This window comes from Megascapheus bottae, chromosome 6 (assembly GCF_031878675.1).
Source record: "Megascapheus bottae isolate mThoBot1 chromosome 6, mThoBot2.hap1, whole genome shotgun sequence".
Lineage (NCBI taxonomy): Eukaryota > Metazoa > Chordata > Mammalia > Rodentia > Geomyidae > Megascapheus > Megascapheus bottae.
The window spans coordinates 42967383-42988889 of record NC_143514.1 but is presented as its reverse complement, the minus strand read 5'-3'; the positions used below and the strand labels follow the sequence as shown (position 1 = coordinate 42988889).

The 21507-nt window shown below is 43.4% G+C and overlaps 1 long non-coding RNA gene across 2 annotated transcripts; it reads right to left on the bottom strand.

The window, feature by feature from the left end:
• Positions 1-6536: 6536 nt before the first annotated feature.
• On the bottom strand, positions 6537-21090 carry LOC150061723 (uncharacterized). 2 transcript variants are annotated; one of them, XR_016535848.1, is made up of 4 exons: positions 21030-21090; positions 20780-20934; positions 19745-19829; positions 6537-6655 (listed from the first exon to the last, which is right to left on the bottom strand). It is a non-coding gene; the product is annotated as an uncharacterized LOC150061723 (long non-coding RNA). The 2 variants fall into 2 exon arrangements; XR_016535847.1 differs by having other exon boundaries at positions 20780-21084.
• Positions 21091-21507: the final 417 nt, after the last annotated feature.

Here is a 21507-nt window from a genome sequence, read left to right as displayed (position 1 = left end):
GAGCACTTAGGATCTGCTCATTCATACCACACCACCTGTGTGAAAAGTGCTGCCAGAATAGGGTGGATCTTTCTTTCCTGTTGCTGTTTCCTGCAACTCTTTTCCCGTCTAGAAAACAGATAGTAAGGCAGGCAAGTGCTTGGGTCTCTAAGTCCTGCAGGGGAGCCAGCACTGAATGGATGCAACAAGGCCCCTCTATGGATGCAGGTTTGCCCCTCAAGAGATACATTTCACACTGCATGACCTTGAAACCATTCCAACTCCTGCTGCAGCCACCATGTTTTTCCTGCAACTGGGGCTAGGAAGAGACCCAGGGGTGTGTGGCTTGTTGGCAGGAATGCTATGGACAGCCTTTTGGTGGATTTACTGGCTGACTGAGTCCAGATGAGTATGTAGGCCAGGCATGGTGGCTCACACCTGTAATCCTAGCTACTCTGGAAGCTGAGATCTGAGGATAAAGATTCAAAGCCAGCCCAGGCACAAAAGAACATAAGACTCTTATCTCCAATTATTCACTAGAAAATGGGAAGTGGCACAGCGGCTCAAGGGTAGGGTGGTAACCTTGAGCTGAAGAGTTCAGGGACAATGCCCAGGCCCTGGGGTAGGGTGGTAGCCTTGAGCTGAAGAGCTCAGGGGCAGTGCTCAGGCTGAGTTCAAACCCCATGACCCCCACACACACCCAAAGATGAGTATGTATAAGGGCTTCTGTGGCTCTATTCATTGTTTTTGGTCCCTTTTACACAAGAGTTTTTGTTCTTCAATCATGAATTCTATTAATAAAGAATTTCCACAGGATGTTCCATCATGGCTGCAGAGAGAATAATGCATATTTAACTCAGGTCCCTGCACTTGTCCCCAGATCTTCTCTTTCCTTTTTTTTCCCCAACAGGAATCTCGCCCCCCACACCCCCATGAAGCCTCGACAACAATCTTCCTGGCTATGCTTTCTGTGTTGCTGGGATGACAGATACAGTCCACTGTACCCAGATTTTTTTTTTCTATCAGTCATGTGGCTTGAACTCTGGGCCTGGGTGCTGTCCCTGAATTCTTCAGCTCAAGGCTACCACCCTGCCCTTTGAGCCTCAGTCCCACTTCCTATTTTCTAGTGGTTAAAGGCAAGAGTCTCATGGTTTTTAGTACTCAGGCTGGCTTTGAACTGTGATACTCAGATCTCAGCCTCCTGAGTAGCTAGGATTATAGGTGTGAGCCACCACACCCGGCTTGTACCCAGATTTTTATTGTTTGAGATAAGGCCTCATTGACTTTTGCCAAGGTTGGTCTCTAATTGTAATCCTCTCATTGCCAGACTCCTTAGTGGCTAGGATTACAGGTATAAAACCACAGCTCCTAAATAATGCACAAACCTTAACTATGCTTTTCATTTGCAGATAATTTTATATTTGATCTTTTTTGTTGTTGTTGGTCATGGGGCTTGAACTCTGGGCCTGGGCACTGCCCCTGACCTCTTCAGCTCAAGGCTACTGCCCTATACTTTGAGCCACAGTGCCACTTTTATTTTCCTGGTGGTTAATTAGAGTTAAGAGTCTCACAGACTTTTGTGCCACAGCTGGCTTTGAACTGTGGTCCTCAGATCTCAGCCTCCTGAGTAGCTAGGATTACAGGTGTGAATTGCTAGATACTGCCTCATATTTACTGCTGTTAGCCATGTACAGTTGACACATAACTGATGACTACTACCCAGGCTCTATGGAACCCTAGGCCTTGTGACATCACTCCTGAACAAGATACAGCAGATGAACACTTGCTCCACGAGCAGCCAGCCTGACTTACCATGTGTCTTGCTCTAGAGTTCTTAGAATTCCTCCATACTGCCTTTCACCATAGTCCAGAGCTATTACTAATGAAAATGCATATACAATAGACTGTTCAAAATGAGCAAGTTAAGCTCTGTAAGAAGGCCAATAGTTGAGATTGGAACGTGGGATAAAATACTTATTGCATTAACCATTCGTCTTGAGCAAAGCCTCCCAGCAACCAACACAGAACAGAAAACATGTTGTGTTGTACATATGACATTAGATCTTAAAAAGAAACTTTGCTCTTTACTCTCTGGCGAGTTAAACCTGGCAAGCTCCTACTCATTTATTTTGAAAATCTACAACCATCTACAGACCCTTTTCCAACTTTCAAAAGACAACTTGAGCTGAGTGCTGGTGGCTCATACTTGTAATCCTAGTTACTCAGGAGGATGAGATCTAAGGATTGAGGTTCAAAGCCAGCCTGGGCAGGAAAATCTGTGAGACTCTTAACTCCCAATTAACAACCAAAAGAAAACAAAAACAAAAAACAGAAATAGAGCTGTGGCTCAATGGGTAGAGTACAAGCCTTTAGGGTAAAAAAAGCCCAGGGAAGCTGGGCACTGCTAGTTCATGCTTATAATCCTAGCCACTCAGGAGGCTGAGATCTGAGGATCACAGTTTGGAACCAGCCAAAGCAGAAAAATCTGTGAGACTCTTATCTACAATTAAATCACAGAAAAAGCTGCAAGTGGCACTGTGGCTCAAGTGGTAGAATACTAGCCTTGAGCAAAAGCAGTGAGCAAAAGCACCCAGGACCTGAATTCAAGTTCCAGGACTAGTGAAAAGAAAAGAAAGACACTATTCCTAATATCAGACTCTCAGGTGAATTGGCAGAGTGTTTTCTCTTTTTCTTTGGGTGTTCTGTAGGACGGTGTCTTCAGGGACTGATGCAGGGGCTGTGTGAACACACTCCAAGTGCCCCCTCTTGGTGCTAGCCCTTGGTAAAGGGAGCTGGCAGGCGGACCCATAAATGAAAAAAAGGTTTCACAATGAGCCCCTTTGTAAATTAATTCATGCTAATAAAAAAAATGAACAAGGAATCAGCCATGAGAGACCAACAAATACACAGTCTCCTTTGTCTGTGACTCCACTGGGCAACTATGTAAGTCACAAGCTAAAGAATTGCATATGGTGGGTGGGTTATTGTGTTTCCACAAACATTAACTGTTTTCTAGCTGGATAACTTTGACATCTCCTGCAGGCATCTTACTGTCAACATTTTTTTTTAAAAGGTGGTGGCCGGGCAGGAATTTGGTCAAGTGGTAGAGTGCTTAGGTAGCATGCACAAAGACTCAGGTTTAATTCCTCAGTACTGCATACATAGAAAAAAAAAAAGCTGGAAGTCGTGCTGTGGCACTAGCCTTGAGAAAGCCCAAGGACAGTGCTCAGGCCCAGAGTTCAAGCCCCAGACTGGAAAAAGAAAAAAAAAAAAAAAGGCTGCTCCTGAAACTTCCAAAAGATAAGAATCTTTGAAGAAGCTAAATTTGAGATTATGAAAACTACCACAGAAATAATTAGACTTAGTCTGGTGTCCAGTGACCAGGTTTCTGTTTGCTTTGTGTTCAGTTGTTTATTTTTTACTCTGGTTATTTATTTATTGCTGGTTCTTGGGCTTGAACTCAAGGCCTGAGTGCTGTCCCAGAGGTTTTTTCCGCTCATGGCTAGCACTCTACTACTTTCCTGCCTGGGCTGGCTTTGAACCACACTCTTCAGATCTCAGCTTCCTGTGTAGCTAGGATTACAGACATGAACACTGATGCCTGGCCAGTCTTTTCCTGTCAGACTCGCTAAAACATTACAGTAACTTTTACAGATCATTCACATTCTATTACATATTAAGAGTAGTGCAGGCCGGGAGTTTGGCCTAGTGGTTAAAGTGCTTGCCTAGCATGCATGAAGACCCGGGTTCGATTCCTTGGTACCACATACATAGAAAAAAGCCGGAAGTGGTGCTGAGGCTCAAGTGGTAGAGCTCTAGCCTTGAGAAAGTCCAAGGACAGTGCTCAGGCCCTGAGCTCAAGCCCAGGACTGGCAAAAAAAAAAAAAAAAAAAAAAGAGTAGTGCAGAGATGACTATGCTAGGGGATGTATACAGGTTAGTACAAATATTGGATCACTTTATATAAGGAATTTGAACACCTACACATCTGGCTATCTGCAAGAAAGGGTGGGACTGGAGCCCATGGCCACATACGGAGGGAAGACCATGCTGACATTGTGATCACTGCTTGACACCAGGGGCCAGGCTCCATGGAGAAACGGGTATTCTATTATCAAGGCAAATAGTTGTAGAAGAAGCCAGGACTCAAGCAAGCCGTCAGAGGTCACTAGAGCTCTCAGAAGGGAGTGGCTAAAGAGGTTCCCACTAGACAAAGATGGACAAGTTTGAGCTTCACTAAGCACTTTAGTATATTGAACCATCAAATGTGTTTTAAAGAATCTATGAAGTTACTTTGCTATTGTAATAACTTCACTGGCCAAAAATGCACCAATTGTATCTGGAGGTTTATGGGAAGCCACCTTGTTATTTTGAATTCTGGTAAATAAAGGAAGAAAATGAAGTACTCAGCCTCTTTCCTGTATATCTGTGTTTCTGTCAAACAGTGGACAAGGAAAAGTTTATAAAGTCCCTCACTTCTACCTAGAGGAATGGCCTAATTTTTACTACTAGTCTGCATTTCTTTCTGCTTTTCTTTTCCTTCCTTCCTCTCTGTCTCTCTCTGTCTCTCTGTCTCTCTCTCTCTGTCTCTGTCTCTCTCTGTCTCTCTGTCTCTCTGTCTTTGTCTCTCTGTCTCTCTGTCTCTCTCTCTCTCTCTCTCTGTCTCTCTCTCCCTTTCTTGTCCTGGGCTTAAACTCAGGTCCTGAGCACTGTCCTTGGGCACTCGCTTTTTTCATATACTTTTATTGTAATTAATAGAAGGGTTACATTATATTCACCAGATAAAAGATGTATTACTTCACAAACATTGACACTTTCTTATGATTTGGTCCCCATTTCCCTCTCCCAACCCCCACCCTATCCTTGGGCTTTCTAAAGGCTAGAGCTCTACCATTTGAGCCATAGCATCACTTCTGGCTTTTTCTCTGCATATGGAACTGAGGAATTGAACCTGGGTCTTTGTGTGTGCTAGGCAAGTACTCTACCACGAGACCAAACTCCCGGCCTCTTTTTTTCTTTTTTTCCTATCCGGGGGCTTGAAGTCAGGGTTCTCTCCATAAGCATTTTTCCCCTTCTCAAGGTTAGCACTCTGCCATTTGAGCCACAGCTCCACTTCTAGCTTTTTGGTATTAATTGCAGATAAAGGTGTCACAAACTTTTCTGTCCAGGCTGGTTTAGAACTGTGATTTTTCAGATCTCAGCCTCCCAGGTGGCTAGGATTACAGGTATACACCATTAATGCATGGCTTTTGTTTCTTTTTTTTTTTTTTTTTGCCAGTCCTGGGCTTGAGCTCAGGGCCTGAGCACTGTCCTTGGACTTTCTCAAGGCTAGAGCTCTACCACTTGAGCCTCAGCACCACTTCTGGCTTTTTTCTATGTATGTGGTACCCAGAAATCGAACCCGGGTCTTCATGCATGCTAGGCAAGCACTTTAACCACTGGGCCAAACTCCCGGCCGGCTTTTGTTTCTTAATAGTTAATGTGTTGTGATCACATATAGATACTAATATTACAAAAGAAAAGAGACAGGCAGTTCCCGGTGGAGGAGATCATCAAAAAGTATGAGTATCAGGGGACTGGGAGCTTGATCTAGTGGTAGAGTGCTTGCCTAGCATGCATGAATACCCGGGTTCAATTCCTCAGTACCACATACATAGAAAAAAGCCAGAAGTGGTGCTGAGGCTCAAGTGGTAGAGCTCTAGCGTTGAGAAAGTCCAAAGACAGTGCTCAGGCCCTGAGCTCAAGCCCAGGACTGGCAAAAAAAAAAAAAAAGTATGAGTATCAGGGGCTGGGAGTTTGGCCTAGTGGTAGAGTGTTTGCCTAGCATGCACGAAGTGGTGCTGAGGCTCAAGTGGTAGAACTCTAGCTTTGAGAAAGTCCAAAGACAGTGCTCAGGCCCTGAGCTCAAGCCCACAACTGGCAAAAAAAAAAAAAAAAAAAAAAGTATGAGTATCAAAAAAAATGTTGAAATCTGATTGCACCTTATAACTACAAATTTATAGGAAATTTATAGGAGTCTAAGGAAGATAAAATCAGTATGGAAAACTCTATAGGACACTGATCCAATTTCTCCAATGAAATCATGATAAAGATTTAAAAAAAAAAAAAAAGAGCCAGGGGCCTATCTCATGCCTGTAATATCAGCTACTCAGGAGGCTGAGATCTGAGAATTGGGGTCCAACCTTAGCCAGGGCAGGAAAATTGGAGAGAAAAAATAGAAATAGCCAGAAGTGGTACTGTGGTTCAGGTGGTGGAGTGTTAGCCTTGAGCAGGAGTGCTCTGGTCCTCAGATCTCAGCCTCCTGAGTAGTTAGGAGTGGATTACAGGTGTGAGCCACTAGTGCCCAACTACCTTTGCACATTCTATAGAGGAATCCAAAGAATCCCCCCTTATTCCAGTTCCTGTAGGGTGCAGCAGGCCAGGTGTGGAGTGGTGGAGGCAGAAGCGAACCTGCTTCTCTCCACGTGATACAAAACAAGTAAGCCAAGCCAGGCACCAATGGCTCAGCAACTCAGGGCCAGCACCCAGACCCGGTTCAAGCCCCAGGACTTTCCTCCTTGTATCCTTTGAAATCTCAGATTAGCTTCACATTTGAATCTGAAATCAGAAGATTCTTGAGCTCTTGGCAAGCACCTCCCTCTTTGGGTGGACAGCCTCTTCCTGTTTCTTTGCAGCATCTAGAAAAGGAGAAAAAAAAAAAAAGAAAAAAGGAAAAACCTGGAGAACATTATATACCTTTGACAGAAATAAAATACATACTGTGTTATTTCCTACAGGCACTGAAGCCAGACACTTATTTTGCTTTCAGAAAGGAAGAGATACCTAGCCCAGCACAGCTGGGAGACAGCAGGATACACTGTAACTAGACTCTAAATTTACTGGATTGCTTTAGTCCTGGGTCTTTAATTCCTGAGATCTGCCTCACAGAGGAATCCCAGGAGGCAAACTCCTGCTTCTCTTAAGGTTTTCCCAGTTTCTTTCTCAACACAGCCCTGACACTCCTCACATACACAGCTTTTTAAAAAGTCACAATAAACAACTTAAAAAGAAAAAAAAAATATTCTTGCTTGTTGAGGTGCTTATCTTTGTTCTGCAAATGGATTACGATCCAAGGGTGCTTTTTTTCATTCATTTGTTGGTGTGTTTGAACTGAATTGGATTCTTATTCTTCCCAGAAAACAAAAACAAAAAGCTTTCAGTGTCTTGGGAGAGCCAAGCTCAGCCTGAGGAAGCCTCAATTACAAACATGAACGAGTTAACAGCCCAAGCAGAGGATTGTGTAAAATACGCTCACCATCTTTCCCTCTACTTTATTTAATAGACTGGTAGTGGCTACTCTCGGTTCTTTTGTTTTTGTTTTTGTTTTGCCAGTCTTGGGGCTGAACTCAAGGACTGAGCACAGTCCTTGGGCTTTCCTCAAGGCTAGTGCTTTATGTGGTACTGAGAAATGGAACCCGGATCTTTGTGCATGCAAGGCAAGTACTCTATTAGAAAGTCAGGGCCTAGGCACTGTCATGCTAAAACCTTAGGAGAGCTTTTGCTATTCTGGCCTTCAGTTTCCTCTAAATGATCTGATTTGCTTGCCTCTGATTATCTCCCTAGATGGAAAGTTCTGTTGGTACCTGAGCTACTTCCCATAAGTCTGCTTTAGTTAATGTTTAGTCTCTACCCCAAGCATGTGGTTTTTGTCTTTTAAAGCATCATACTACCTATGTTCTGGGCTTCAGGTCTTTGAGATAGGAGTCTACCTGCAGATGCTGGTTCAACCTCTCAAAATGTGGCTTCTCTGTTTCTCATGACTGAGTTCCCTTACAACAGTTAATTGGAGATCAAATTCTAAGAACTTTCCTAGGCAAGCTGGTTTTGAACTGGGATCCTCAGATCTCAGCCTCCTGAGTAGCAAGGATTACAGGCGTGAGCCACTGATACCATGCTGTGTTGGTTATATTTGAGACAGGTTCATACTAGACTTTATGCCTTAGTGTAGCTTTGAATAATGATCCCCCTCTCTCACTGGAATGACAGGTGTGTGCTGCTGTGCTAAGCCATTGGTTGAGATGGAGTGTCATGGATTTTTTTCTGCCCTGAATGGCTTCAGATCTTGTTCTCTGCTAGGATGGAGCTACTGAGGTTGGCTGTCTGCTCTAAGTCTTCAAAAGCTATCAAATGATTGGTGATAGCTTTCAAATGTTTCCCAAACCCTCATCTTGCACCCCTAGTTTTTAATTAAAAATCTGTTTACTCCAAAAACCTTCTATACTGTTTGAAAAAAACAGCCTATATATTTCACACCCGTTTGAGTCTCTTCTAAGTCAGCTCATTTCATCTCCATCATCTGCCTCCTCTTCCTCTTTTTCCCCAACTGTCTCCCTGTCTCATGCCACTGGAGTAGGCTTTTGCTTGATCTGCCTGTCAGATCCATCCTCTATAACATTTATCTTCACCACTCATTTCAAGCCCCATTGCTCATGCCAGTTACTTCTGAAATAGGTTTCAAACAATATAAAGTGTCGTTTGTTTTTGCAGTCCTGAGGCTTGAATTCAGGGTTTGAGTGCTGTCCTTGGGTTTTCTCTCAAGGCTAGAGCTCTACCACTTGAACCCAAGCACCATTTCCGGCTTTTTCTATGTATATGCAGTACCAAGGAATCAAATATGGGTCTTCATGCATGCTAGGAAAGCACTCTACCGTCTCTAGGCAAACCTCCTGGCCCAATATAAAATTTATATGGTGTTTTATGAGTAAAGAAGTTTCCATGGTTGAGTTGAAAGAAGGAAGTCAGGTTTCAAAATCTAAAACATTTTGTAGCATTACTTGGGGACACACACACACACACACACACACACACACACACACACACTTAAGCCTGAATCAAAAAGTTTGTCAATAAAAATATCTAGTGTAAACCAGGCATTGCAGTGCATCACTGTAATCCCAGCCTTCGAGAGAGGCTAAACAGGAAGACAGAGAATTCAAGGCTAGCCTGGGTTACATTGTGAGGTGAGGCTGACCTAGATCACATGTCAAAACTCCACACGAAACATTTCTAGTAGCCTTGTCCAGATATGGCTGGTTTGGGAGCTGCACCTAAATTCCCTTGTTCATCTCATCTCAAACTCTTATTCTTGATACTAGACAGCAAGAGGGGCAGCAGAGTTGTATCAGACTCAGCTTTTTTTTTTTTTTTTTGTCAGTCCTGGGGCTCAGGGCCTGGGCCCTGTCCTTGAGCCTTCTCAGTGCTAATGCTCTGCCACTTGAGCCACAGCACCACTTCTGGCTTTTCCTGTGGTTGTGGTACTGAGAAATCAAACAAAGGACTTCATGCATGCTAAGCAAGCACTCTACCACCAGGCCACACTATGGGTCCCGGAAGACTAAGCTTTAAATCTCAGCACTGGACTTTTGGTCTGATGATTTTTTTTTCGTGGTGATGGCCAGGGGTGGGGGGGGTGATTGTGGGACTTGAACTCTGGGCTTGGATGTTTTCCCTGAGCTCTTCAGCTCATGGCTACCCCCCTACCCCTTGAGCCACAGAACCGCTTATGGTTTTCTGGTGGTTAATTGAACATAAGAGTCTCACAGAGTTTTAGTGCCCGGGCTGGCTTTGAACAGCCATCCTCAGATCTTCTGAGTAGCTATGATTACAGGCATGAGCCACTGTCCTTGTGATATTTGATGATTTAATTTCTCAGGATGATGTCCACAGTTGCCTTACTAGGCTCCTTTGTCCTCTGCCTCCATTTGGGTTTGGGAAGTGGAAGCAGAAGATGGAGCAGAGGGGAGAGGACTCAGTACTGGTTCCCATGAATGATGGGGCTGGAGTCTTGCTGCCCGCTCCTCTCCTTGATCCAGATCTTCCTGTGTTCTTGGTGCCTCTCCAGTCTCTTCTCCTGTAGTCTCAGGATGCTAATGGCTTCTAGCGGTTACTAATCCCCAGGCCCTTCAGCAGCTCTTGTTAGTTTCTTAGCTCTGTTCACAGCTGCTGATATTTCATTCCTCACTCTTAAACCTGGGCATGAACCAGCTGTTTCCTAATGAACTTTTCTCTTATGAAAGGGAGATGAATCCTTCCTGTAATTCTGGCTACTCAGGGGGCTAAAATCTGAGGTTCAAGGCCAGCCACAGGCAGAAAAGTCTAATGACACTCTTAGCTCCAATTAAACATCAGAAAACCTAAAATGTAGTGCTGTAGCTCAGAGTGGTAGTACGCTGAGGAATCTTCCAGGCTCTTTGTCAGTGACTCAGGTGGGCAGAAGGGAAGAATGCCAGTTCCGACCTGCAGAGATGGAACACGCCCCGGGATGCAGACACCATTGTCTAGTCACTGAGCAGGAGTGACCTGCCGCTCCTATTCCAGAACACAGGATGCTACAAGAAGCAGGGCAGCACAGGCCAGGCCCTCTATGCACTCAGCGTTCACTTGGAAGAAAACTGCCTCTGTGCTGAGTCCAACTGATTTGGCCCCACACTGGCCAGTTGTTTCCCACGGAGCAAATCCTTTCCGTTCCCATTCTACTTCTTGTCTCTCTTATTACTAAATCCATCAAGTGGCTGGAGAGTGATGTTTTGGGGAAGGGAGCTCACTTGAATTAGGCTTCTAGTATATTTCCCAATAGGCATAAATCAGGGATGTTGTAGAAGAGTGTTAATAGAGAAGACACGGTAGCTAACTGCTGGTAGCTCATACCTGTAGTCCTAGTTACTCAGGAGACTGAGATCTAGGATCATGGTTCAAAGCCAGCCTGTGAAACTTATCTCCAATGAATCACCAGAAAACGGAAGGGGAGTTGTGGCTCAAGCTGGTAAGGCACGAGTCTAGAGCAAAAAAGCTTACGGACAGTGCTCAGACCCTGAGTTCAAATCCTAAGAATGACCAAAACAAGAGGCACATGGACTATCCTGATGGAGTCACATTTGAATTATGATTCTTGGATCTCAGCCTCCCGAGTAGCTAGGACTATAGATGTGAGCCACAAGTACCTGGCTTCTTTTCTTTCCTCTCTCTCCCTTTTACTCCCTTTCTCCCTTTCTTCCTTTCTCCCCTTTTCTTTCTCTCTCTCTTTCTCTCTCTCTCTCTCTCTCTCTCTCTCTCTCTCTCTCTCTCTCTCTCTCTCTCTCTCTCTCTCTCTCTCTCCCTCCCTCTCCCTCTCCCTCTCCCTCTCCCTCTCCCTCTCTCCCTCCCTCCCTCCGTTACATGGAGTTTCACTAGGTAAGCCTAACTGGCTTTGAACTTGAGATCATTCTGCCTCAGTTTCCTCAGTTTCCTGAGTGCTAAGTTTCTAGTCATGTATACATACAAGGTCAAGGGTCCAATCCCCAGCACCAAATTTAGGACTAAACTTTGAAAGGCACATATTAGCCAAGAAGAAAAACAAATAACAATAAATCAAAAATTAAAGAGATGCTGCCTAGAGGTAGAAAGCAAGACAGAGTATTGTAAGATTACAAGAAAAAACACGGCAGTCTCATGTTACCATGGAGACTATTTTGATGAAATAATGGGGTAGAAGCTACTGTGAAGAGTAGAAAAGTGGGTGGAAGGTGTAGAAGATAAGTACGGCATGCCTTGGCAATGAGTTTGGTTGGGATGACAAGACAAGGGCATCTAAAGGAGGGTGTGTGGCTTTGAGGGAGGACTTGTTATGGCCAGCTCCTCCCTCACAGCATTGGTATTATCACTACATCAGGGAATTCATAGAAATGGCTAGCCCAGTGCCTGCCGCATAGTATTGGCTCAACAAACATGCTTTAAAAATAAAGGGGGCCGGGGATTTGGCCTAGTGGTAGAGTGCTTGCCTAGCATGCACGAAGACCTGGGTTTGATTCCTCTGTACCATATACATAGAAAAAAGCCAGAACTGGTGCTGTGGCTCAAGTGGTAGAGCTCTAGCCTTGATAAAACCCAAGGACAGTGCTCAGGGCCTGATTTCAAGGCCCAGGACTGGCAAATAATGAAGCAAAGGAGAATGTTGTCTAAAAAGAAATGAACTCATTAGTTGACATATGTACGTCACACCTAAAATTAAAATTTTTTAAAATCAGGGGAAAAAATGAAGCCAAAGGACTATTAATCAATCCCATTGTATGTAACTGTAGATCCACCAGTTCCAAAGCCTATATCCTCACTACCAACACCCACTAAAGACCCAACACTGATGTCAAGTGCTGTGGCCTCATACCTGTAATCCTAGCTATACAGGAAATTGAGATCTGAGCATTGTGGTTTGAAGATGGCCCAAACAAAGAGTGTGTGTGTGTGTGTGTGTGTGTGTGTGTGTGTGTGTGTGTGTGTGCCAGTCCTGGGACTTGAACTCAGGGCCAGGATGCTATTCCTGAGCTTTACAAGGCTAACGCTCTACCACTTTAGCTGTTGCTGTACTCCTGGCTGTTTGGTGGTTATTTGAACCATGATCATCCTTATCTCCTTCCCTTGAGTAGTTAGGATTACTGGCTGGCACCCAGCTCAGGAGACACTTATATCCAATTAACGGTTAAAAAAACACCAAACAAACAAACAAAAAAGCAAAAACACCAACCTCCTCTCCCACCAAACAGAAGTAGAGCTGTGTCTCAACTGATAGGGTCCCAGTCTCAAGTGATAGAACTAAGGAATAGTGCCCAGGCCCTGGGTTTTACTAGCGCAAAACTGATCAACCAACTCTTTACATTCTGCTAAGTTCTAACTTCTTTTTTGGCTGGAAGTTTATATATACAAAGAACTTGCCCAAATCCCTTTTGTACAACAGAACTGGATAAAAACAAATTTATTTATTTTATGCCTAAAGCTTGAACTCAGGGTTATAGTGCTGTCTCTGAGCCTGTCTCTGTCTCTGTTTCTTTGTCTCTGTCTCTCTGTCTCTCTCTCTCTCTGTCTCTTCTCTCTGAGCTATTTTCTCAAGGCTAGTGCTCTACTACTTGAGCCACAGCTTCACTTCTGACTCTGTGTGTGTGTGTGTGTGTGTGTGTGTGTGCGCGCGCACGGGCGCGCGCTGTGGGGCTTGGACTCTAGGCCTGGGCACTGTCTCTGAGCTCTTCAGCTCAAGGCTACCTCACTACCCCTTGAGCCCCAACACCACTTCTGGTTTTCTAGTGATTAGTTGGAGATAAGAGTCTCAAGGTCTTGGTCCTTAGTGCCTGGGCTGGCTTTGAATTGCAATCCTCAGATTTCAGCCTCCTGAGTAACTAGGATTACAGGCATCAGCTCCTAGTGCAAAAACAAATTTTAACCTTTCTTCCTTTCCCCCATCCCTCCCTCTGTTCATTCGTTCGTCCGTTCGTTCGTTCGTTCGTTCCTTCCTTCCGTCCGTCCGTCCTATTTTCCTCCCTGCCTCCCTTCCTTATTGTCATAAGGTTTCGGACTTTAGGTTCAGTCTATACCATGAGTGCAAGGAGGGTGTCTTCAAGTCATTCTCTTAAAAAGCGTTTGAAGAGTAATCAATGATATGCTGTGAGCGCCACCTATTGATGAGAGTCTTAAAAGCAGTTGAGGATTATGCATCACTTGTTACAAAAATCCTCTGGACAGATGAAACTTAGATAGTATTTACACTCAGCTGATTAAAAGGCCAAAACTCAACTCCTTTCCTTAATTTTTCCCCTTTAGATTGTTGATTAATTGGCCAAATATTAATGCATATGCTTTTGGCTAGAAAACATGGTCGTTAGCAACTTTTTAGTCTTACAATTTAAGTTATTTAACAAGTAGCTGATGATTTTTAAGTAGTTTGCATATCTTAGATGTGTTTTATGGGCTGACACATTCACGAGCTACAGCAGAAAACTTCTGTTAAGACTTTCATTGTCACTTTCCTGGTGCAAAGCACTAGATACTGGGCAGTTCAAAAAATTATCTCATAATAGAGTAGACAGTATAAAAATAAATATGTAACTATACCCTTTTACACAACAGACCCAACATCTGGTGTAGAACTTTATAATAAGAGTAAGTATCATAGGAACTGGAAAAAGGCATAACCAAACCCACCCCATTTTCAGTGAAGTCTTCTACTAAGAATATTAGTGTCTTCAGGGTGAAATCACTAATTTTTCAGACCCTGGACAGTACAGGGGCTCCAACAAATGGTTAATTACAGCGGATTAAAGTGTGGTCACAAGTGGAAATAGACAATGAAGTTTCATCATAAAGGTTGAGCTAGGTATTTAAATTAAGGAGTTCTTAAGTAACAGTGGAGAACAGAGGCCAGAAAAGAATATTCTGAGCCAAGGAATAAGTATGAAAAAGCTTCCAAGGATGTGAAATAACACAGGTCCTTGGGAGAATTATACACTGTTTGGTAGATTTAAAGTGTAAATCAGAGACACGGGGGCAAACTTGCAGGGTTTATATGGGAGTGAGGATGCTACTTGCAGGAATGTTACAAAAACCACTGGCATGGCAACAAAAAGGATGGAGCAGAGTGGGAAGAGCTAGATAGAAACCTGGCAGGAAGGTGCAAATAGAGAGCTGAGACTGATCTAAAGGCATGGAGAAAGAGAGGAAAGGACAGATTCAAAAATTATTTGGGAAGCTGGACGATGTTGGCTCATGCCCATAGTCCTAACTATTCAGAAGGATTGTGATTTGAAGCCAGTTTGGGCTATCTCCAATTAGCCATCAGAAAACTGGAAGTGGCTCTGTGGCTCAAAGTTGTAGAGCTCTTGACTTGAGTGTTAAAGATCAGGGACAGCACTCAGGCCTTGAGTTCAAGCCCTACAATTGATATGCATATATATGTATATATATACATATATAATATTTGGGAGTCAGTTTTGCAACCTAAAAGGCTAGGGAAGATTCTGAAATTATTCTGGATGTCAGCTAAAAATATTCATAGGAGCCTGGTGCTAGTGGCTCACACCTGTAATCCTAGCTACTTGGGAAGCTGAGATCTGAGGATCACGGTTCAAAGCCAGCCAGAGCACTAAAGTCCATGAGACTCTTATCTCCAATTAACCACTATAAAACCAAAAGTGGTACTGCAGCTCAACTGGTAGAGCAGTAGCCTTGAACTGAAGTGCTCAAGAACAGCTCCCAGGCCCAGAGTTCAAGACCAATGACCGACAAAAATTAAATAAGTGAAATAAAATATTCATAAGATCCCTCGCAACTGGGCCCCCATAAGATGAGCACCAGACAAGCAAATAAGACCTGATGAAGCCAAGAATGAAGTGGAAACCTCAGACCAGGAAAGAAAGATGAAATAAGTGAGGAAGAGGGAAAGGAAGCGGAGCTACTGGGTGACCTGGAGGACTACCTGGCCCAGCACTGGACAATAAGGCTGCAGAGAGACCATTCCACATACAGATGGGACACAAGAAATACTATGCCTAGGCAACCTTGGCTTGCCAGAAAGGTTTTGAGTTTTGATTTTTTACATTTTCATTTTATTTTTGAACCACTGGTTCAAAAGCACACTGCTAGCCTTTCTTAGCTTGGCTTCTCAGCTCGAAATGCTCTCCAATTCCATCCATTTCCTTGCTAATGATAGGAGTTAATTTTTCTTTATGGCAGAGTAATATTCAAATATATAATACATATAAATATTATATCTAATTGTTTCTTATCTACTCATAAAAGTTTCCTAACTATTTTTTTATTATATATATATATAATATACATATTTGCCAGTCCTGGGCTTGAGCTCAGTGCCTGAGCACTGTCCTTGGACTTTCTCAAGGTTAGAGCTCTACCACTTGAGCTTCAGCACCACTTTCAGCTTTTTTTTCTATGTATGTGGTACCAAGGAATTGAACCTGGGTCTTTGTGCATGCTAGGCAAGCACTCTACCACTAGGCCAAACTCCCGGCCCCACTTTATTTTGTTTTTACAAGTCCTAGGGCTGGAACTCAGTACCTGAACGCCATCCTTGGGCTTTCTCAAGGCTAGAGCTCTACCACTTGCGCCACATTATCACTTCCAGCTTTTTCTATGTATGTGGTACCGAGGAATCGAACCCGGGCCTTTGTGCATGCTAGGCAAGCACTCTACAACTAGCTCAAACTCCCAGCCCCTAACTTATTAACCAGCTCTCATACAAATTTTGGAACTGAATCTATGTTTATTTTGAAGTTCTTTAAATTAATATTTCCCAACTCCTTGATGGTGGCCCAAGCCTATAATGCTAACTACTAAAATCTACATAATATACTGAACTTTATATGCTGTAAACCTATAATAAAATCCTAGGCTAAAATATAAGGATTTCAGTTCAAAGCCAAGAAAGTCAAAGAAGTCTTCAGGACTCTATATCCAACTGACCAGCATGACTTAAGTGGTAGAGCATCAGATGTAAGGAAAAAACACTGAGCACAAGACACTGAATTCAAGTCCTGGTATTGGTAAGACACACACACACACACACACACACACACACACACACACACACACACACCCCTAACTGTCCATTTCCCCAAGGCATTGTTTGAGGTGAACCCAGGTTTGGAGTACTTCTGAGTGTGAGAAACAAAAGCAAAATGGGCTGGGAATTTGGCCTTATGGTAGAGTGCTTACCTTGCATGTACAAAGACCTGGGTTTGATTCCTCGGTACCACATAGAAAAAAAAAACTGGAAGTGGTGCTGTGGCTCACATAGTAGAGCACTAACTTTAAGGAGAGCCCAAGGACAGTGCTCAGGCCCTGTGTTCAAGGCCCAGGACTGGCAAAAAAAAAAAAAAGTACTCATTACCTTATATAACTGTAACCCCTCTTTACATGACCTCTACCACTAAAAAAAAAAAAAAACTTAGGTTTTTTTTTTGTTTTTTTTTTTTGTTTGTTTGTTTTGTTTTGTTTTTGCCAGTCTTGGGCTTGAGCTCAGGGCTTGAGCACTGTCCTTGGACTTTCTCAAGGCTAGAGCTCTACCACTTGAGCCTCAGCACCATTCCGGCTTTTTTGTATGTATGTGGTACATACATACAACACAACACGAACATCATTAGTAAAGCGTCATTCTGCCTACCATGAGGTCCTTCAGCCCTTGTTTAAAAATTGTACTTAAAGGGCCAGGAGCATGGCCTAGTAGTAGAGTGCTCGCCTAGCATGCATAAAGTCCTGGGTTCAATTTTTCAGTACTACATACACAGAAAAAGCCAGAAGTGGTGCTATGGCTCAGGTCATGGAGTGCTAACCTTGAGAAAATTCAAAGATAGTGCCCAGGCCCCGAGTTCAAGCCCCAGTACCGCCGCCCCCCCCCCAAAAAAAAGTGCTTAAAAATAAAGTTAAATACAAGCTTACAATTAACTATGAGCTTACAATTTAAAAAGAAAAAGGCTGGGCATGGTGGTACATGCCTGTAACTAGTATTCTGGAGGCTCAGACAGGAGGATTATGAGTTAGATCAGGATGGACTGCATAGCAAATTCCAGACCAGCCTCAGCCACAAAAAAAAAGGAGGGATAGGTAAGGAAGTGGTAAAAATGCAATATAAACTGGAAGAAATTCTGCAGGATGCAAGACGTGTATAAAAAACACATTTTTTTTCTGTCCTGGGACTTGAACTCAGGGCCTGGGCACAGTCCCTGAACTGTTTTGCTCAAGGCTAGTGTGCTCCTCTTTGAGCTACAGTTCCACTTCTGGTTTTCTGGTGGTTATTTCAAGAAAAGAATCTCATAGACTTTCCTGCCTGAGCTGGCTTTGAAGTGCAATCCTCAGATCTTAGCCTCCTGATTATAGGTATGAGCACCCAGCTGTAAGAGAAAAAAAATGTATATATATATCTATATATATATCTATATATATAGATATATATATACACTCCAGTCCTGGAGCTAGAACTCAGGGCCTAGGCAAGAAAAATATTTTTAAAAATTAAAAACATGGAAGGTTATTAGTACATTTTCTATCTTTTTTTTTTTTTTGCCAGTCCTGGGCTTGGACTCAGGGTCTGAGCACTGTCCTTGGACTTTCTCAAGGCTCAGCACCACTTCCAGCTTTTTTCTCTGTATGTGGTACCCAGGAATCAAACCCGGGTCTTCGTGCATGCTAGGCAAGCACTCTACCACCACGCCAAACTCCCGGCCCCCCTTTTCTATCTTTTACTACATTTTTCCAGGAAAAAAATAAGTCATGAGGCCAGACCATATTCCAGAGACTAGGAAAGACAACACAGAATAAGCGACTTACAGCTTTTAAATAAAATTTTACCAGCTGATCCCTAAGTATATGTGGAAATGCAAAGGTCATAATTAAGCAAGACCTTCATAAAGTACAACAGAAGGTTCATGCTTGCCCTATCACACATTGTTTATTATAAATTTATAGCAAGAGACAGACTCAAAGGCAGGCTCCTGTGGCTCATGCCTGTAATCCTAGCTACTCAGGAAGCTGAGATATGAGGATCACAGTTTGAAGCCAGGCAGGGCAGAAAAGTGTGTGAGACTCCAATAAACTACTCAAAAAAAAAGGCCAGAAGTGCTTCTGTGGCTCAAGTGGTAGAGTGGTAGACTTGAACAAAAGAAACTCAGGGATGGAGCCCAGGCCCAGAAAACAAGCTCCAGGATTGACAAAACAAACAAGTAGTAGATAAACTTGGGGGCAGGGAAGGTGTGTGTATGGCAGTTCTAGGGCTTGAACTCAGAGACTCTGGACACTGTCCCTGAGCGTTCTCTTCCCATTCTTCTCTCCTCTTTTTCCTCAAAACTAGTGCTCTACACCACTTGAGCCACAGCTCCACTTCTGGCTTTTGGGTGGTTAATTTGAGATAAAAGTCTCATAGAGGAGCTGGGAAGGTGACTTAGTAGTAGAGAGCTTGCCTAGCATTCACGAAGCCCTGGGTTTAATTCCTCAGTACATATAAACAGAAAAAGCCAAAAGTGTTGCTGTGACTCAAGTGGTAGAGTGCTAGCCTTGAGCAAAAGAAGCTCAGGGACAGTGCCCAGGCCCTGAGTTTAAGCCCTAGAACTGGCACACACACACACACAAATCCCATAAATTACATTGTGATCTTACAAGAAAGAAAGAAAACTTAATTAAAATAAGATTGTAGAAAGTCCATAATTTCTCTTCAAATACCTAGTGTAACGTTCACCAAGAGTAAACCCACACATGGTTCAGGCAGAAAAGAGAGCAAACTGCTGACCAGTCTGCAGTGAGGGTCCAGGAAGGGCTGACCCTTGACAGGGTTCAAATTTAAGTAAGGAGGGGGCAGGAGGAGGTGTGACCTGGGTGATCTGGGATGTGACTTCAGAAAAGGGAACATGCCAGTCTCCAGGTGTTCCCATTGACTAGGTAACACAGATACTGGGTGGAGGCTTTTACAGGAGGGGGAAGTGTCTGCACCTGGGGCTGGAGAGGAGGTGGGAGGTGGAAGTCTGCATGGGGCCTTCCTCGGTTAACATTACACCTACTACTTGATTGATTGTTGTGGGGCTTAAACTCAGGGTCTGGGCACTGTCCCTGAATCTCTTTGTGCTCAAGGCTAGCACTCTACCACTTGAACCACAGCACCACTTGCAGTTTTTGAATGGTTAATTGGAAAGAAGAGTCTCACCAGGACTTTTCTGCGTGGGCTGGCTTTGAACCATGATCCTCAGATCTCAGTCTTTTGAGTAGCTAGGATTATAGGTGTGAACCACCCATAACCACCTACCTAGTACTTTATAAAAGTGAATTTTATTCAGGAAAGAAAATATTGTGGTGTCAGTTTAATTATAATCTCTTTTTAGGATGGGTTAAATACACAAAGAATAAAAATAATTATATGGCATTTGGAAGACAAACCTCTTTTCCCATGAAATATAAATAGCTTCCCTCTGCACTCACCCACTTACCGGACATTCATTTACTAAACTTATCAAACATTAAGATGGGGTAGGGCATTCCTTTCTGAGGCTTGACACGTCCTCCCACTTGACACTAAAAAAAAACAAAAACAAAAAAAACCTCGCTGAAGCCAGGGGATATTTACCTTTTAAGCAATTTGATTATTGAAAGTTCTTTTCTTTTCTTTTTTTCTTTCTGTCAGTCCCCGTCTTGAGCTCAGGGCCTGAGCATTGTCTTTGGGCTTTCTCAAGGTTAGAGCTCTACCACTTAAGCCATAGTACCACTTTAGGCTTTTTCTATGTATGTGGCACTGAGGAATCGAACCCGGGTCTTTGTGTATGTTGGGCAAGCACTCTACCACTAGGCCAAACTTCTGGCCCCTGAAAGTTATTTTAGGTTTAATCACTGCATAAGGGTTTGACCTGCTGTTTTGATGTTGCTCGGCCTTTACTAAAATGTCAGATGAAGGTCAAAGGCGAATTAAGCCTTTGGGTAAGGACATGGTATTCATTACCATTTATAATTGCTGAGGTGTAGCAAGGATCTTTCTTGTGAGGATATCTGCAGCAAGTATGTTCCAGGTTTACAAACTGACTCAGGTGCCCAAGCTAAAGAATCATGGGAATTAACAGTTCTTAGCATCTCCCCCTACCTTTTTTTTCTCTAGCATAAGAATTTGCTCACTGTCATTTCTGACCTAAGCACATCATGTTCTAGGAGCCATTTCAGAAACTCCCTGTGGACCAGACCTCCTTATAGGTTATAATTGTTATTTCCTGGCACCTGGTAATTAAACAGGGTCACCTGGCCTCTATTGTTTTGGGGCTATTATTCTCATGGCTATTAGTTAATTAAGGGCTGTCCATTGATGTGCTGAGGGATATGTGACTTTTTTTTTTGTAAGCATTGCTCATTTTTGCACCAGTGGAGCCCTTGTGGTGTTGGTAAATGGTGTGTCCTCTGGAACTCCCTCAAAACAAAGTACATAATATATCCCCTCTGGCATACCCACTTCCCTGAGCCTTCTTTTGTGTCCCACCTACCTGTTCTACTTTCACAAACCAGCTAACTAGGGTCCTTCTGCTCCTTCAGAACCTGATCCCTTGTGGCATTTGCAGGAAGGGTAACGGCAATAGCAGCTAGGGTGATGATAACACCATGTTTGGGGCCTCAGGTTTTAGTCTGAAGTCAGGAACAGCTAGGATAGTTAGCACAGGGCGCAAGGCCTTAAGTTATACCTCTTTAAAGCACAGATGACCTAAGTCTTATGTGTAGCAGCTGTCTGATGCTTACATATATTCTTTGCTGCCAGCCACTTCTTGCCCCCACTACTTCTCTAAGTTTTGCTCAGGATCTCCAACAGTCTGCTTATATAGCCGGAAGGAGGGGCAGGACAAGGGTGTCTGCACCAATCACAACTGTCTCCTCAGGTTAAACTAATCAGGATATAGGCCATTATGCAAATTAAGGATTGTGTTTGCACCAATCAGTAGTTAGGTTATAATAACTCCTCTTTCTGGCTTGGATGTAAGTGGCAGTTTATGGCAGTTGATCTTCTGTTGAGCCAAAACATCTTTCAAAAGGACGCTTACAATAACAGTACTTTAATTTTTGTGTATGTGTATGCCAGTCCTGGGACTTGAACTCAGGGCCTAGGCACTGTCCTTAGTAGTTTTGCTCAAGGCTAGCCCTTTACCACAAAGTTACTTCTGGCTTTTTGATGGTTAATTAGAGACAGTCTCATGGACTTTCCTGCCTGTGGTGGCTTTGA